Source organism: Typopeltis vanoorti, chromosome 5 (assembly GCF_054136105.1).
Source record: "Typopeltis vanoorti isolate ZY-2024b chromosome 5, IOZ_Tvanoo_1.0, whole genome shotgun sequence".
Classification (NCBI taxonomy): Eukaryota; Metazoa; Arthropoda; class Arachnida; order Uropygi; family Thelyphonidae; genus Typopeltis; species Typopeltis vanoorti.
Genome location: NC_143553.1, coordinates 61,278,332 through 61,294,956, shown reverse-complemented (window position 1 = coordinate 61,294,956; position 16,625 = coordinate 61,278,332). Strand labels below are relative to the sequence as shown.

The 16,625-nt window shown below is 36.2% G+C and overlaps 1 protein-coding gene across 4 annotated transcripts in view; it reads right to left on the bottom strand.

Annotated features, from left to right (window-relative positions):
* LOC150106466 (G protein-coupled receptor kinase 2-like) overlaps positions 1-16,625 on the bottom strand; it is a 550,841-nt gene that overhangs the window by 284,580 nt on the left and 249,636 nt on the right. The window lies entirely within an intron of this gene.

The window sequence follows — 16,625 nt, the reverse complement described above, 5'->3', positions numbered from 1 at the left end:
AATTTAATATTTAATATTAATTCCACTTACATAAGATTAGAAATGACTAAGAATAAAAGACATTATATTTAAGTTCTTTGTGTGAACATTTTTGATATTTCTGCCCTTAATATTAAGATACAAAAATAGAGGACATCCCTGCAGTGTGGATTATATAACAATGACTACATAACATATATATAGTTACCACCCATTATAGCAAACACCATTATAACAAAGTTACTCACTGCATTTCTATATAATCACTATATAATCTCTCTATATAATACTCAGCATATAATGCAAGTATTATTATTATTATTATTATTATTATTATTATTATTAACACCAGGTGTCCATAGAGTCAAAAGACTCATCGTGGGAGACAGACATTGTTACACACGAAACCCATAAAACTGTGCTTTCAACTCATTTAATCTATCTGCATTCACCACAATGTTAGGCAATGCATTTCGCTCACCAACCACTCTCAATGCAAAGAAGGAGTTAGACATCTGGCTCTCAGATAAGTATCAGTGAGTTGTGTATGGGGATACAGTATTCCATACTTTAATGAATTCAGAAATTCATTCAAGGGCAGTCATACCCAATTTTACCAACCTACTTATGTACTATAACAACATGATGAATGTATTAGACAAGGAGATGCATATGCAGTGGGTATACTTAGATTTTGTAAATCTTCAGCTAATAGTATATGAGGTGCAGTACCCTCTAAGAGGAAAGTCACTAATGGTATGCTGCAGGGGTCTTTTGGGACAATTGTTATATAATTCATATGTTAATGATACTGAGATGGGTTTGACTGGTGATATACAACTGTTTGCAGATGATGCAAAACTGGGAAGAGTGATGAGGAATCAAGCAGATGTTGCAGCCTTACAGGAAGAGTTGAATAGATTGTATGAGTGAGCAATAGGGAACTCTCAGTTCAATGTTGCAAAGTGCAAGATTCTAAAATTTGATAAACAACAATGGAATGCAAAGTATACACTTGGTGGGGAAATTTTAGAGGAAGTTGAGAAGACAAGAGACCTTGGCATGGTGGTGAATAGACATCTGAAGTTCAGAGGTCATGCTGCACAAGTTGTGAGGTCATCACATGAGATTATGGGAACGATGCAGAGGACCTTAACATCAAGAAATAAGTTCTGGTTCCATTGTATAAGGCCTTGATCCTTGTATAGATTATTGTGCACAGATTTGGTCTCCTCGTTTTCATGGGTGATGAGTATATATTGGATAAGATCCGAAGAAGACTGACTGGTCTTTGGGATGTGAAGACAGACTGAGAGAATGTAGTTTGCAAAACCTTGTGAATAAGAGGAAGAGAGGGGATATGACGGAGACATTTAACTTCATGAAGAATTCTTACCAAGTTAATTTGTAAATATTTTTCACATAATGGGAAAAGGGGCAGAACAAAGGGACATACCAGGAAGCTGTATAGGAGGGTGTAAGCAGGGACATAAGGAGCAAGTTCTCTGCATGAAGAATGATTGGTTGGTGAGTAGAATGCATTGCCTGACTTTGTGGTGAATGCAGATATGTTGAATGAGTTTAAAGCATGGGTTGATGGGTTTGGTGTATAACAATGTGTACCCCTCATGACTCCATAGGGGAGTATTCTTAATAATAATAATAATATTATTATTATTAAATTTAAATGCTATCAAAACACAGTCATGTCTTATTGTTCTGGAATAACGATCCATCTTCACTCCTTACTTTTGATAAATTTTTCATTTCCAGTCAAGATCAGTCCTCTTTCTTGGATCAAGTTTCACATCTAATTGATCTCATTATATGAGATAAGCTAGACATAAAGATGAGAAAATTTGGTAAGACCTTACTAAATCTTGCTGCTTATGTTGATATCAGAAAATCTTCCAAGTTAGCCACATTGTCTCTAATTGGGTACAGAGTGATGATTCAGTCTTGACTTGGGAGAAAACATGCATACATGAAATTTTTCAGGTAAGAAAGAACATATGTGGAAATACAGAGCAGGTTAATGACAAGATCAGGAAGCAACAGTGTAACAGCATAAGAGGATGGCTACATTTTACAGGGTGTATGAAACTCATATATATATATATATATATATATATATATATATATATATATATATATATGATTTAGTCAGAACCCTCCAGTAATCCGAACTGCGGTTTGAAAGAAAAAAAAAGTTTTATTTATTACGTATTAGTTATTATTTTGTGTACTATTATTTTTATTTAATAATTATTATTTATTTTATTATTATTACAGTACAGTATAACAATGGTGATACACAAAAAGAGGGAAATTCAAAACGAGCATAATTTGGTTAAAAATATAAATCCAGATGTTGCAATTTCACAAACGGATGTTACGAAATGGATTACAGGTAGAACCGAAAGTGAATTCAAAATCAAATAAGATGCTGAAATTATAAATATGACGCTACAGAATGAATTAGAAGACGATGACGACGATAAAGAACTCGAAGAAACAAAACATGAAGAGGCAGTTGACAGTTTTAACATGTGTATAGAATGGGCTAAGCAGAATGATAAGCCATTCCACAAAATTTTATTGCTAATGCAGCTCTGAGAAGAAGCATTCGAAAAAAGTTTAGCTTCCAAGAAGCAAAAGAAAATCAGTGCCTTTTTTTTACAAGGAAATAAAAACTTTTTTGTGTTATTTTGTGAAACTTTTTTTTGTGTTGTGTACAAGAATGTGATATTTTTTACACAAATTAAGTTACGTGCTGAACTATGCAATTTTATTAAATCAGAATCCTCAACAATACAGGTACATACAAGCTAAATTTTTTACTAAAATAAACTTGTGTACTGTATTACTTTTTAAGTTTTACATTACAGTACAGCACAAAACTTTTTTTTTTTTTCTATCAGTTACTTCATTTATTTACAGAATTAAATTGATGTACCATTACAATCTGACCTTATTTGGTAGATTCAAGACTAAGTTGAATCTGCCAAATAAGGGCATTCAACTTAGTCTTGACATAGCCCTACACTCATTCCGAAAAAGTTCCGATGATGGTCAGTCGACCGAAACGGTGCGCACCCCGTTAATCCTCCTCCCCTGCCCCAGTTTCCACATAAGTAAACCCTTCCCCTTCTCCCCCCCCCCCCCCCCACAAAATGCGCCCCTAAACACAATAATATATATATATATTATTAATACATAACCCGGGTTTCCAAATTTATTTTCCCCCATCAAAACACACCCCCACACTTCCTTCCCCCCCTTTATAAACAACCTTAAGCAGGATCATGAAATTGGAAGACATTCTGGAATCAAAACAAGGTATGTACAAAATTTTTCCAGCTCTTTTATTCTGCTATAATTGCCTTCTATACTCACCCATAATGCCCTAAAATATATATATGCTTTTTTGAATAATAATAGCCAATGTATTTAAAATAAGGGACACTCCTAAACAAAAACAGGCTATAATAGCCGTTATTATAATAATAGTGTTATATTATTATTATTATTATTATTATTATTATTTGACACCTCCAGGGAGTCCAAAGACTCATCGAGGGAGAGTGTACCAACAGCATCGAACGATTGGCCCCCTTCCAACTACTAACCGCGCTCAAACTTACTTAACTGAGCCATTAGTAGCAGAGGCTCTACCAATCGACCAACCTTTGCCGGCCGTGTTTAAGAGGAGTAGTATGGGAATTTTCCCAGAAACTATACCTAATAATAATAATCATCCAGTTAATCCAACAAGTTTTCAAAGAAATGTGACTTTAAAAAAAAAAAAATATATATATATATATATATGTGTATTCCTGAGCTTCTACTTAGTTGTAATAGTACATTTTAAAGAATAAACATTTAATGACATAAACCAAGATAAAATATGAAGTTTTAATGAAAATGATACAACTAGTTTCAGCCTTTTACAGCCTTCTTCAGGTATCCACTAAAGGTAGAACACAGTGATAAAAATTGAAGTTACAAAAAAACTGAGAATTAAAGGCAAAAAATGCAATACATAATTGACACAAAAACGTTGTATTTTTCAAGTTATTCTATCTAACACGCTATTGTTTGTAGCATGCGAGCTTGCAAGTTCTCATGAACGACAGTATTGAACAACTGCAGCATGGCTATCAGGGATGTTGTAACTCAAATTGTTGTTCAAATGATCAGGATTAAGGAGGATTTCCCTGGACTTCACAATTTTCCTTTCAAACTCATCACTGCAGCGAAAAATGTTTTCAGATTTATCCCAGCAAACTGAGTGACTCTGTAGATCATTGTGAGGATTGTTTGAGAAAAGAACATGACTGGATAGGGCAGATGCATGTGATCTCTTATTATTATTATTGTTCCGGGCAACTCCAAGGAGTCGACAGACTCATCGAGATAGGCCCTAACATCATGTCAAGAACAACTATTCGACATTCACACAGTATCTATCATACCTTGCCTTGAACTCATTCATGATCGTAGCACCCACAACAGACTCTGGAAGCTTATTCCACTCATTCACTACTCTCCAAGTAAAAAACCTCGCTCTAACACCCTTGTCAACCACGCTCTTGCCCACCTTCCATTCATGGCCCCTAGTCCTCCCACCACCAGTCATATTTTCAAAAATATCTTCTGGATCAATCTTATAGAAACCCTTCAGTAATTTGAATGTCTCAATCATATCACCCCTCCTTCGCCTATCGACCAATTTCTGCAACCCACAAATCTTCAACCTATTCTCATAAGGTTCATTCCACACACCTGCTATCATCGTGGTCACTCGTCTCTGGATCCTCTCCACTTCCTCCCCATCACAAAGAAACCCTGCTGACCATTACTGGGCACAGTAGTCCAGATGGGGTCTTATCAAGGCTCGATACAGAGGAACAACAACTTGTTTGTCTCTGCATGTTAAAGTATTTTTCAGAAGCCAAGTGATTTGGTGAGCTGTTTTAGTCACTTTTGCAATGTGCCCCCCTAAACTTCAATTCCCTATCCACCAACACTCCCAAATCCCTGGCCTCATCAATCTCCTGGAGTACGGTTCCACCAATGCGATATACTGCTGCTATTCTTTTCACCCTAAAGTGCATACCCTTACACTTTGGCACATTAAATTGACATCCATTTTTCCTAGCCAGTCCTCCAAGCTATCCAAATCATTCTGTAAAATTTTGACATCCTGTACACTCATAATTGCTCTACCCAACTTTGCATCATCAGCAAACAAGTGAACACTTCCTCTCAAATCCTTTCCTATATCATTGATGAACAAATTGAAAAGCAGTGGTCCAAGAACAGAGCCCTGTGGCACTCCACTAGTCACAAGCCATCTTTTGGACTCCACTCCTGAATAAACCACTCTCTGGTATCTCTCCTTCAACCACCCTCCTATCCATCTCACCAACCCTATATCTATCCCCATCTGCTCCAGTTTACTGATTAGGGTTCTATGTGGTATCCTATCAAAAGCCTTGGCAAGGTCCAGTAGTATTACTGTAAACCCATTACCCCTATCCAGTTCAGCCGTCACTGTGTTATAAAACGTGAGCAAGTTACTGAGGCATGATCTACCCTTCACAAAACCATGTTGTACCCCATACAATATCCCATTTTCATCTATCCAATCCTGTATTCTTTTCTTGACTAATTGCTCTAAGATCTTGACAATGATTCCTGATATGCTAATCGGTCGGTAATTTACAAGAGCAGTCTTGGAACCACCTTTATGCAGTGGAACTATTTTCCCCTCTTTCCACCCCCTCGGGACTAACCCAGACCCGAGACTCAAATTAAACAAAATGGTCATCAAGGGTACTGACAATTCTTTAGCCGCTTCACTTATATGACACGAGCTGGTATACCATCCAATCCCACAGATGTATCGACATTGAGGTTATGCAATAGACTACTCACCTCCACTTCATTCACCACAATTCCCGTATAATCTACTGGTACATTCGTTTCTGCAATGTCACCACTTGGATGATATATTCTTGCAAAGTGCTCACTCAGCAACTCAACTATATCAACTGATTCAGCTACCTCCCTACCATCGGCATTCTTTAAAATCATTCTGCCATGTACATTTTTCCCTTTTACTTGCTACATATCTAAAAAACTGTTTAGGATTTTCTTTAGCCTGCATGGCCAATGTTCTTTCGTAATCCTTTTTTTGCTTTTCTTGCCACACTCGTTACCCTTCTGGCCTGCGCTTCATATCGTTTATGTGCCTGCTGGTCACCTTTCTCCTTAAATTCCCTCCATAGTTGTTTCTTTTTTTGCAGCTCAAGCTTAATGGTGCTATTCATCCATTTAACCCCTAGTTGAGTTATTATTCGGACTCTAGGCATACAGTCAGCCATGGCTTCATGCAAACACTTCTTAATTATCTCCCATGCACTATCGACTTCTAGTCCTTGCAGTTGTACATGCCATGGCACTGAACCAATCAAACTCCTAAGCTTGTCATACTTTCCAGCCCAATAATTCCACATGTATCCTGTCTTAATTGAAAATTCTACACCTTTAGCCACCTCCCAAGTCAAGACCCTATGATCACTCTCACCGATTGGTGGCAATGTGGTCATATTTGTTAAAGCCAAATCCTCAGATGTAATTACTAGGTCAAGCACTCTCTGACCCCTAGTATTTTCCATTACATGCTGTCACAGATAGTTATCCCTTAATAACCGCATAAAATCCAGTTCCTTCCTCCTGTGTGTCCTCTCCTCACTCCAATCAATGCGACCATAGTTGAAATCTCCCATAATAATCACCCTCCTTCCACTCGTTTCTTCTATTTGCTTGTGCATACTGTCACCACCATCTTTTCCATCACCTGGTCTATAGCAGCACCCAATTGTATATTTAGTTCTGCTAGCCGCAATCTCACACCAAATGGCCTCAAATGTGCTCTTTTCTCTATCCTGCAATTCAACTTCTATTCTCCTTGGCTGTAGCTCATCAGCTATCATCAACAATACTCCTCCCCCCATTTTATTCTCCCTGTCATTCCTGAACACACTATACCCATCACATTCAATCCCACTAGCTATATCATCTACAGTCAGCCATGTTTCACTAATTCTAATAACCTGTGATCTGGAAGTGCCAACCATGGCCAAAAACTCTTCCTTCTTGTTCCTAATACTGCTAGCATTAGTGTACATGAATTTAAGACCCCCCCCCATTAGCCCCAACCCTACCTTGATGCCTTATATTAACTATCCCACTCTGATTTGTTGTCCTTATTTGCTCGGGCATATTATATTCATTCTTACATTCAACTGCCTCCCTAAGGACTGTATATCCACTCCCCCCCCCTTAATAAATCTAGTTTCCCCGAATTTGCACATCGACCACATTCAGCAACACTTTCTCAAGTCTTCTTACACCGTAACCATTCAAATGCAAGCCATCCATCTTATATAGATCCTATCGCCCATCGAACTCACTCCACATGTCCACAAATTCCACACCACTCGTCATACATAACCCACGCATAAAGTCATTCGCAATTATGGCCCTCCTTTTAAACAGTTCACTGTCATACTGTGGCAAAAGACTAATTATTCTAACTCTCTCACTCTTTTCTTTTGCTACCTCAAACAATTCATTCATGTCTTCTATCATTTCCATTTTGTCTCCTTTCAAATCATTCGTACCTGCCACAACAATCATTTCTTTCACCCTTTCCTTTTGCTCTCTAACAGACTCAGTTACATCCTTTATGGTCTCACCAGGTTGGTACGATTTTGTCAAATCCTCTACTATCACACCTCGTACTAATGAGTCTCCATACAGCACTCTATCCTTCATTTTGTTCATGTTCACACTCATACGTCTATTTTCCTGTCATACTTTTTATTATTGGCTGGTTCATTCAGTCGACTTTTGCTCATACGCTCTAGCTGCTGTTTTGCCCTTTGTATCGCACCATTCAACAACGCGATCTCACTCATTGCATCTATCTCATCTTTTTTATTCTCACTAAAACCATTAATACTATCATTCATACTTTATACATTCACACTCTCACAATTCTCTGGTACAACCTCGCCATTTCTTGTCATATTAATACTATCATTCATACTTTCTACATTCACACTCTCACAATTCTCTGGTACAACCTCGCCATTTCTTGTCATATCCCTATTTTCTTCATTCTGAAGTTTGACAAAAATATCACACTCACGATCCGAAATACTCTTCAATTTCTCATTCTCCCTACATTTTCTACACACATTCACTCCTTTATTATCATCTAACCACACTCCGACCGCACTTCACAAAGCATACATTTTGCAGCTAGTACACTGAATCATCTCTTTTATACTACCGTTCTTTGATAAAGATGGTGAACCATCATTACTGGCTGCCATTTTCCTTCGTACTGAGCCATGCTTACTTGCAACGTATTTTATCAAATTATAAATTATAACACACCAAAAACACACAAAAAGTTGCACTAAGAGACGCAAGGCAAACAAAACTATGCAATATTAAATAAATTTATCAACGATAACTGAAAATAATACTTATCTTATCCAGAGCTTTCACGAACACTACTTTTATAGGAGATGTCTCTCTTATGCTCCTCTATACGAAGTTCAACAGATTTGTTAGTCTGTCAAAATAAGGAATATTACAATCGCACCATAACTTGTAAACACCTGGTTATTTCAGGTTGTGATGAATAGGCTTCGGATGGCTTATAAGAGAACGAACTGTAGGGAGTGTAGTAAAAAAATGTCCTGATGTTGTATTTTTTAAGGACTTTAGCCAAGTTTACAAAATATAATGTTTTTGTGTCAATTATGTATTGCATTTTTTGCCTGTAATTCTCAGTTTTTTGTAACTTCAATTTTTATTACTGTGTTCTACCTTTAGTGGATACCTGAAGAAGGCTGTAAAAGGCTGAAACTAGTTGTAACATTTTCATTAAAACTTCATAGTTTATCTCCGTTTAGGTCATTAAAGATTTATTCTTTAAAATATATATATATATATATATATATATATATCATCATCATCATCATGCATATCAATGATTTAGGCCTAGCATGGCCTGTTCCGGCCTTAGAAGTCATCGTTGAATCATTTAAGAGGACGTCCTGGTTTTTCTTTTTCTTAATGGCTTGTACTTTAAGGCTTGTTTTGGTAATCTTTCTGTTTTCATTCTTTGAACGTGTTCCATCCATTTATGTTTATATTTTTTAATTTTTTCTATTACTGGTTCTTGGTTTAATTCTTTCATAATTTCTTCATTCCTTTTGTGATCAAATAGGGTATACTTTGCAGTTTTTCTCATAAGCTTCATTTCTGCTGTTGTTAATCTTTATTTGTCTTTTTGTTTTATTGTCCAGATTTCGCTTCCATATATTAAGACTGGTAGGGGTAATGTATTGTATACTTTCAGTCTGGTTTGTTTTTGAACTAGGTTTGGTTTAAATATAGAGTTAATTACAAATTACACCTGTTATTTTAAAATATTTTGCAATTTTTACGTTTATATCTTTTTCATTTTCATATGTGATCGTACATCCTAGTTAGTTAAATGAATTCACCTGTTCTAAGATCTTGTTATCTATTACTATTTTAGTTCTTGCTGGATCTTGTCCTTTAAAGGCCATAGTTTTTGATTTTTCTGTTGATATTATCATACCAAAATCTTTGGATATCTCAATTAGATCTAAAATAGCTATCTGTAGTTTATCTTCAGAATTTATTATTATTATTATTATTATTATTATTATTATTGTTCCGGGAAACTCCAAGGAGTCGACAGACTCATCGAGGGAGGCCCTAACATCATGTCAAGAACAACTATTCAACATTCACACAGTATCTATCATACCTTGCCTTGAACTCATTCACGGTCGTAGCACCCACAACAGACTCTGGAAGCTTATTCCACTCATTTACCACTCTCCAAGTAAAGAACCTAGCTCTAACACCCTTGTCAACCACGCTCTTGCCCAGCTTCCATGCATGGCCCCTAGAGCTCCCACCACCAGTCATATTTTCAAAAATATCTTCTGGATCAATCTTATAAAAACCCTTCAGTAATTTGAATGTCTCAATCATATCACCCCTCCTTCGCCTATCGTCCAATTTCTGCAACCCACAAATCTTCAACCTATTCTCATAAGGTTCATTCCACAGACCTGCTATCATCTTGGTCACTCATCTCTGGACCCTCTCCACTTCCTCCCCATCACGAAGAAACCCTGGTGCCCATAGCTGGGCACAGAAGTCCAGATGGGGTCCAGAAAATTTAATTCCTTGATGTAACTTTTTATTCCATTTTATTATTATTTCATTTAAGTAGATATTAAAAAGATTGCTGAGAGGGGACATCCCTGTCGGACCCCTTGGTTTATCTCTCTCGTATATGATAGCTCGTGATTTAATCTTATTTGTATTTGATTATTTTCGTATATACTTGTGATAGCTTTTAGAATATTATTTGGTATTTGTCTTTCTTTTAATATGTTAAATAATATGTTTCTTTTAACTTTGTCAAATGCTTTTTCAAAGTCAATAAAATGTGTTTCTACATTGTATTCTCTTCTTTTCTCTATTATTAATTTTAGGCAAAAGGCCGGATCTATACATGATCGTCCTTTTCAAAATCATTCTGTACTTCTAAAATAAAGTTTTCGGAATATTTCATTAGTTTGCTATTTAATATTCTGCTATATATTTTGTAACAGGAATTTAGTATACTGATACCTCTATAGTTTTTAGGGTCATCTCTATTACCTTTTTTAAAGATAGGAATCACAATTGTTTTTTTCCATTCTATTGGGGGGATACCAGTTGAATAAATTTTATTTAAAAATAATTAAGAGTCTTTCTTTGAATCTAGTTCCTGCATATTTATATAGTTCTGAACCTAGTTTATCTTCTCCAGGTGATTTTCCGTTTCTTGTTTCTTTCAGGCTGATTTCTAATTCTTCTTTAGTTATTTCCTTTCATTTTCGTTAATTGTTTGCCAGTTGTCTTTTTTAAAATATTTGTCTGTCCAGAATTCTGTGTAGTAATTTAGAAATTCTTCTCATTTCAATTCAGTGTTTAATTTTATGTTTTCTTTGGTATCTACATTTAAGTGTTTCAAAATTTTATATACATTGGGTCTTATTTTATATAAATCATGTTCTAAATTAGAAACAAATTTGTTCCATGATTCTCTATGTCTTTTTCTGACTTCTCTTTTAGCTATGGCTCTTATTCTTTTATATTCTATTTCATCTTCTAATCTTTTACTGCTTAACCATTGTAATAGGCTTCTTTTTTCTTTTTGATTATTTCTTTCATTGTATCATCCCAGATCGATCTTCAGTTTTTTCCTTTTATTGAATTTTTTGGTCTTTCCTAAGCTTTCATTTGCTGTTGCATTTAGTATCGTTTTTATATTAAGCCATTCTATTTCTATTTCTTCATTTTGTTTTATTTTGTCAAGATATTAGTTAATTCTTTGTTCATATAGCCATTGTACATTTGTGGCATTCAATAGTCTAGTTTTATAAACAAATATTTCAATTTTTCTTTCTGTTCTTGTTACTTGTAGTCATTTAGGTGGTAATCTTAATTTTAATTCCATTCACTCACTACTCTCTGGGAAAAAAACCTAGTTCTTACCCCTTTCTTGACTACAAATAAATTTAATTTCCATGAATGCCCCCATGTTTTCTCCCTACCTTCCATATAGCGAAAAATTTCATCAGATGATATCCTATAACACCGATTCAAAAGTTTATAGACTGCTATTATATCACCCCTCTTTCTTATGTTAACTAGAGTCTGCAATCTACATACTCACATTCCATCCTCATAATTTAAATCCCATAATCCGGATATAATCTTTGTAACTCATTTTTTTCACCCTTTCCACTGCTTCTTTATCCTCTTGGAACCCGGGAGACCAAATCTATGCACAATAATTCAGATGTGGTCTTATCAAAGCCTTATAAAGAGGCAAAATGACTTTCTTGTCCTTACATATCAAGGTTCGCTTCAACATCGCAATTATCTTCTGAGTTGTATTTGCAATTTTTGTTATGTGGCCTCTGAACTTTAAATTCCTATCCACCAATATTCCAAGATCCCTTGCCTCTTCAGTTTCTTGTAGCATAACCCTGCTAATATAATATGCTGCTGGAACTCTGCATTACTGCATAACTTTACACTTACTAACATTAAACTGATAGCCATTTTTGTTTGCCCAAACTTCCAGTCTATTCAAATCATTTTGTAATTGCTGAATATCAGTAGCATTCAGCTACTGATATTCAGCAATCAGACCTGATTGTCCTGCCTATCTTCGTATCATTATTATTATTACTATTATTATTATTATTATTATTACGGGTATCTTCATGAAGTCAGTAGACTCATCATGGGAGACCCAAACTAGCAAAACAATATCTGTCATATCTCTTTTTGAATTCATTTACAGACGAAGAGCTCACAACTAAGTCAGGCAATGAATTCCACTAATTCACCACCCTCTGGGCAAAAAAAAACTTGTTCTGACACCTTTGTTAACCACACTCTTCTTTAATTTCCAGAGATGACCTCTTGTTCTTCCATCACTATCACACAGCTGAAACACTTCCCCTGCATCAATCCTATAAAATCCTTTCAGTAATTTGAATGTTTCTATCATATCCCCTCTTCTTCGCCTATCAACCAATGTCTGCAATCCACAAGCTCTCAATCTATCAATGTAGGGAGCATTTTTTATATCACTCACCAACTTGGTCACTCTTCTCTGAACCCTCTCCACAGCCTCCTCATCTCCAAGGAATCCAGATGACCAGACCTGAGCACAGTAATCCAAATGTGGAAGTATCAATGCTTTATAAAGGGGAATAATAACCTCTTTATCTCTGGATGTCAGTGTGTTCCTCAACAACCAAGTAATCCTATGTGCAATCTTGGACACCTTAGCAATGTGTCCTCTGAACATCATCTCCCTATCTACCAATACCCCTAAGTCCCTAGCCTCATCAATCTCTTGGAGTACCTTTCCATCGATGTAGCACACAGCTGGTAATCTTTTAATCCCAAAATGCATGACTTTACACTTTTCCACATTGAACTGACATCCATTATCTTTAGCCCATTTTACCAGCTTATTTAAATCCCCCTGCAAACTTTCAGCATCAGCTTGATTTTTTATTGCACTACACAACTTTGCATCATCAGCAAACAACTGAATATCTCCCTTTAAGCCATTTCCTATGTCATTTATATACAAATTAAACAACATTGGCCCAAGCACAGAGCCTGAGGCACACCACTGGTCACCTGCCTCATTCTGGACTTGGCTCCTCCATACACCACCTTATGGTATCTCTCCCTGAGCCATTCTCCTATCCAAATCACCAATTTAATATCCATTCCCATCTACTCCAATTTGCGTAACAGTGTTCTATGGGGTATCCTGTCAAAAGCCTTAGCAAAATCCAGAAGTACCACTGTGCATCATCAGCAAACAATTGCACATCTGATTTTAGCTCCTGCCTGATTTCATTGATGTATATATTGAACAATAATGGCCTAAAGTCTGAACCCTGAGGTACACCATTGATCACCTTAAATCTGGCAGATTCACACCCACTGGATACCACTTTTTGATATCTACTCTCAACCATCCCCTGATCCAAATAAAAAGTTTGTATTCCAATTCCATATTCTCCAGTTTAGCAACAGCTTTTGTGTAGTATCCTATCAAATGACTTAGAAAAATCCAACATTATCATAGTGTATCCATTCCCTTTATCCAACTCGGCTGTAACATTGTTATAAAATATGAGCAAATTGCTAAAACAACTTTCCTTTAGTAAACCCATGCTGTTCCTTGCAAAGTATAGCATGTTTGTCTACCCATTAGATACTGATAGGTCAGTAGTTAGACACATCAGTTTTTGCACCCCTTGTACAATGGAACCATCATACATTTATTACACATTCCTTCCATTCTTGTGGTATCATTCCTTAGCTGAGATTAAAGTTATACAAACATGTGAAAGCCATAGCCAATTCGGCTGAACATGTCTTCAGTAAACGGGCTGATATTCCATCTGTCCCTATAGACAAATTCTTATCCAAGTTATGCAACAGCTTTTCATTCTCATTTTCATGAACCTCTAACTCTTCATCCAATGTAGCACTGTGCATCATGTTACATACACCTAGTTGATATATCTTAGTAAAGTGAGCACTCATTAACTGAACAATCTCATTAGCTTCCGACTCTCGAGTACCATCTGCATTCAATAAAGTTATTCTTCCAAATTCATTCTTTCTTTTGCTTGCAGCATAATGATAAAATTCTTTTGGATTGCCTTTAGCCTGCATGGCCAATTTATTTTCATACTCCATTTTAGCTTTCCTCACAATACTCATTACTTTTCTGGCTTGAGCTTTATATATTTCTTAACTCCTCTCCCTCTTATTCTCATGATATTCTTTCCACATCATTATTTTAGTAGCTGCAATGTACTACTCTGTTTGTATCTTGTGATAATTATAAATCCTGATGCAAAAATATTAGTATATCATAACTTTAATAAGGAAAACTAGAACAATGTAATGTGGAAACATCATCTCGAAGTTAGCTCAATTATAGAGCATGTCAAGTAAATACTCCCATCCAATACTTAAACTGCTAATACCAAAGAATGAATCAAGTAGTGTGGGATTTGTGGGTGTTGCAAGAGACAGTAAAACAGAAGAGTGTAATGAGAGGAAATGTAAGTGTGTTGTCAAGATTTGATAGCAGAGAGCTGAGGAGAAGAGCAATAATCATGAATGGGCATGATGGCTAGAAGGGACAGAAAGACAGGATGTGAGTTTGTACATGTATTGGGTAAAAAGGTAAAATAGCTGTTTGCTGCAGACGATCTACATTTAAATGAGAGTGGTAGTGTGAAGTGGAGGAGGAGAGTGCATAGCCAGATAGCCAGGAAAACAAAAATTAACAGTGAAACTGAGTGTAAGATGGTACTGGTGTGAGATAAAGGATGAAAAAAAAAAAAAAGACATGATAGGGATGTAGGGATGGGTTCAATGGGGACAACAGAGTCAAAGGATTTGAATGATGGACGATGACGGGGAAGGAAAAGAGACCAGGGGAAAGCTACTGTACATATACACAACAAGTAGTATTAGAAATAAGGGTGCAGAGTTTGTGGCCATGATACAGTTAGTCAGTCTACAAATCACTGGCATCAGTGAGATGTGGTAACAGAGGATGATGTACTAAGAGGAATAGAATGTGATGATTATATCATGAATTGAAAAGATAGAAAAGAAAGAGGAGGAGTATTACTGATGATTTCAGGATTGTGTCCTCTCAATGTGGAACTTGAAGAAAACAGTAGTAATAATGGCTTTGAGGCTACATATGGTATGAGTTTGAGGTCATTGCAAATGTTTGATTAATTGTTGCTACAGGCTAGGAAATGCAGAGGGAGATGATTCTGAAATGTTTGGACAGATCAAACTGGTAAGTGACAAGAGAGTAATTATAACAAGTGACTAATTATGGAAGCATTGACAAGAAGCAGGAAATAACGACTGAATTCCTTGAATTACTTAGGGGCAACTATTTTATGCAGCATGTAGTTGAAACAACATGTGGTACTCAAGTGTTCAATTTAATAATATCATCTCATACAGCGTAATAGAAGATATCCCTAATTGGATAGAGTGATTATGTGAAGAGTGGCCAAGCAGGTACAAGTTTCACAGAAAGAGAGATGAGTGGAACCACCAAGCAGAGTCCTGTGATAAGGAAACAAATTAGTGATGTGCAGCGGCTCAATCAGTTGAAGCAGAGAGAAATCAGCAGTGGCTGGTACTTGGTCTGGAATCAGTTACTTATGACAATGTTCAATTGTATTCTTAAGGTTAGGAGGATAAATAAAGTAAGAGTGAAATGGATGCATCATGGAATTATGTGGGCACTTCTGAGAAAGAGGACATTATGGAGGAGATATAAAGAAGGGTGTACCACTCAGCAGCATGAGGAGTATAAGGTGCAGGCTAGGAAAGTGACTGAGTGTGGCGAGAAAGGATTAATTGGCATTTGAAAGGAGACTGGCTGCAAAGCCTAGAGGGGTAGTGTGAAGTGTTGTCTATAGTTATGTTGCTAGTAGAAGACAGGGTGAATATGAAGACTGACTTTGGTTGCTGGAGATGTAACACAAGCCTCATGTGCTGAAGATATATTGGAAATGTTTAATGAATATTTTGTTAGTGTATTTCATGTAGGGAGGTTAACAGAATTATTAAATAGCAATAGGAAGGACAGAAGACCTACAGACAGTTCAAGATTGGGAAGTTTTTATAACATTAACTAACCTTGATGTTAATAAGGTTGTGAGATTGGATGGAATATCACTATGTATATTATGGGAATGTGGAAATGACACAGCATTGCCCTTGATTTGGTTGTTAAACAAAGTCTGGCAACAGGAATATCCCAGAATAGTGGAAAGAAGGAAAAATGAAAACTGCTGCTAAAATGTGAAGAATGCCAACATGAAAATAGTTGAAAATATTAAAAAACAACAAAAATACAATAAAAAAATACAAAACAACAAAAA